At 49.0% G+C, this 3,234-nt stretch overlaps 1 protein-coding gene across 1 annotated transcript in view; it reads right to left on the bottom strand.

Annotated features, from left to right (window-relative positions):
- Positions 1-297, bottom strand: part of CUNH1orf216 (chromosome unknown C1orf216 homolog) — a 6,168-nt gene extending 5,871 nt beyond the window's left edge. The window contains exon 1 of the mRNA XM_010645248.3: positions 35-297. The gene's annotated coding sequence lies outside the window, so the exon portion shown is untranslated. The remainder of the gene's footprint in view (positions 1-34) is intronic.
- Between the last annotated feature and the right edge of the window lie 2,937 nt (positions 298-3,234).

The raw sequence follows: 3,234 nt of genomic DNA, 5'->3' as shown, positions 1-3,234 counted from the left end.
CCCTGGCCTTCCAGGTCAGGCTCGGGTTCCTCACCGCACACTCCCGGCCTTTCCGAACGGTCGGTTCTCCTCGCTGCAGGCACGCGAGACTTCACAACGGCAACTCTGACCCTCACCACCTTCCTGCGCCCAGCTCCTCCTCGGCTGCCGAGGGCGTCCTGCCCGCCCACCCGCTGCCTGTCCAGCTCCGCCCTGCACCGGCCTCTCTGCAGCCGGGCCTTGCACACCTTTCTGCCACTCGGCTTTTGGTTTTGCACACACCCTTCCTTCTGCCTAAAATTCTCTTCCCCTGCGTCTTACTCCTACTTCAGATCTTTGCTCTGAGAAGTCTTTGTTGACGCCCTAGATTAGTTCCCCTCATTTTAGGCACCTTTGTCTTTTTTCCTCATAGTATTTATCCCAACTTGGAATTATATACTCATGTTATGCTTTTAAAAAATCTCATTAAATGAAAGCTAGGGGTTGGGGGGGTGTTTTATTTTTGTGGTACTGGGTACTGAACCCAGGGCATTTGCACTGAGCTACATCCCCAGACCTTTTTTATTTTTTGAGACAGGGTCTTGCTAAGTCGCTGAATTGACTAGGCTGGGCTCCAGTTTTCCATCCTGCCTCAGCTCCCCAGAATGCTGGGATTGCAGGCATGCACTCCACACCATGTTTTTTGTTTGTTTGTTTGTTTTTTGAGACAGGGTCTCACTATGTAGTTGAGACTGACCTGGAACTCACTATGTAGCCCAGGCTGGTCTCGAACTCACAGCGATCCTCCTGCCTCAGCCTCCCGGGTCCTGGGATTACAGGCGTGCACCACCACGCCTGGCTCCACAGCATGTTTTGAGTGGAGACAGATATCTGCTATGTGACAGGCGTGGGATAATACTTTGCGGCAATGGTGGTGGCTTCCTCCTGGCTGAGCTTCCTCCTTGGCACCGGGCCCTGGGCGGTGGGCGCTTGTGCCATTTGCCCAGGTGAGCAGGAACTCCGTAAGAGAGGGTCCCACATTCCAAACACCAGTGGATTCTTTTGAGTTCTGTTAACTGGTCTCCTTCATTCCCTTCCTCCTTCGGAAGAAGTCAGTCTGTAGTAGGAGAAATGACGCTGATGCACAGAAGTAGAAGTGAAAAACACAGTCCTGATTTCTTGTTTCTGGTGTTCCTGTTTCCAGAGGCCTTAGAATTTTGATGCCTTTCCATGAGGTCCTCATTTCCCTCCCATTAAGTTTATGGGTACATTTAAAGCAAACAGTGCAGTTACATTTATCATTGAGATCTCCTACCTTACATGATATGTCTTGGTTCGTATTTTTTCCCCATACCCCTGCCGGACCTTCACCCCCTTCACCCTTCCCTATTGAGGCCCTCATTTTGCCAAGCCTAACTTGAGTGGAATTTCTCTCACTAACAATCAAAAGAATTCTGATTAAGGGCTGGGGATTTAGCTCAGTGGTTCTACAGCCTGCCTCACAAGCGCAAGGACCCCAGTTCGATCCCTGGTACCAAAAAAAAAAAAAAAAAAAAAGAATTCTGATTAAGACGGTACCCTAGGTTCTGCTCGTATACCTCTCAGCCCTCAACAACCATATTTCCCTGGACTTGATAACCATTATCAGTCCAGTCTACACTGTGGTTTCCCTTTCTGCTAGTGCTATGAGGAGCCTGAGATGCATCTTTTGTGTCCTCTGGTTAGAAACTCTCCTCCATAAATGCTGAATGAAGCCTCCAGACCTCTTAGAGTCCTTAGGTACCTTACATAAGGTGCCACACCTACCTTCTGGCTACAAAGTAGGAAGAACTATATATATTGAAGGGCTGGGGACTTAGCTCAGTGGTGCTGTCCTCACAAGCACAAGGTCCTGAGTTTGATCTCTGGTACAAAAACAACAACAACAACTATATATTGAAGACAGTCACAGTGGTACACATTTGTACGCCCAGCTACTCAGGAAGGTGTGCAAGAGAATCGCTTGAGCCCAGCAAGTTGGGAGCCAGTGTGAGCAAAATGGTGATACCCTAATCCCTCTCTCTCTCTCTCTCTCTCTAGGCAGCACCCCAGGACCTGGCATAGTTGAGTCATCAGTTACACCGTTCTATAAAGCTAGTTGCTAGCTAGTTGCTTCCAAATAGCATAATACCTGATAACTCAAGGGCATGTTGTGTGGGATACTCGAGCACCACATAATTAATACAGTCAGTGCTTAGACAGGGCTCCTGTCTACTCTTATCATTTTCAGAAAGATGAAAGCCTGGAGAACAAAAAGCACCAGGAAGGCAGAGGTGTCCATGTCTACACGAGGACAGAAAAACAGATGCTGGGACCCCTGTGATTCACTGCAGGCTTCTCCAGTCAGGACATCAGGGTATTAGTCGCCCCACACGCAGGGATATCTATGGCTGTGTTCACCCTCTCTATATGCCAGGGATTTAATTGGCAGGGCCACAGAAATCACCAGATCACCAGTTGCAGCATGAACGGACTCTATTGCCGTTTAGACCATCATCATGAAGCGGTGGTCAGTGAGGGAGACTACTGGAAGAAACTGTTAGAACCGAGAGCGGCTAGCAGCAGGCAGCCAGATCCAGGCCTCTGGGTCTCGGATGTCAGGCAAGGAGACAAGGGAAGACGACAGAAATTTCTACTCCAGGAAATAGGGTGGGCATGAGGATGGGTTCCTTACTGGTGGATAATTTCTCTATATCGATACTCTTAGAAAAAGTGGTGGCTAAGAACTAGGGCTGTAGCCTCAAAAACCTTGCTTCTGTTAGGTAGGCATGATGGTACACACCTGTAATCCCAGCACTTGAGAGGCTGAAGCAGGAAGATCACCATGAGTTCAAGGCCAGCCTGAATTAGTGGGAGACCTGGCCTCAGAAAAAAAAAATCTTGCTCCTTCCCACCCATTCATTGGCATGCAGCACATAGTTACAGACTGCTTAATTTATTCCAGGTACTGTGATAAGGAACCCAGGCAAAATCAGAACTGGCCCTAGGGGGTGGGGATGTAGTGTGGCCCTAGAGCCCTTGCCTGGCAGGAATGAGGCTCTGGGCTCAATCCCCAATACTATAATCAATCGATGGAAGAGAGGAAGGGAGGGAGGCAGAGAGGGAGAAAGACCTGGTCCTTCATCTTCAGGCTGTGAAGGATAAATAGTCCACCAAGAGAAGGCAGAAGGCTTACGATGCTGCATATTCAGTGTGTTCAGAGCATCATAGGCCAGTGTGACTAGAGTTCAGCAGGAA

Source organism: Fukomys damarensis, unplaced genomic scaffold (genome assembly GCF_012274545.1).
Source record: "Fukomys damarensis isolate Sample0158 unplaced genomic scaffold, DMR_v1.0_HiC HiC_scaffold_23, whole genome shotgun sequence".
NCBI classification, from domain to species: domain Eukaryota; kingdom Metazoa; phylum Chordata; class Mammalia; order Rodentia; family Bathyergidae; genus Fukomys; species Fukomys damarensis.
The sequence above is the reverse complement of the archived record's forward strand: the minus strand, read 5'-3'. Positions and strand labels throughout refer to the sequence as shown.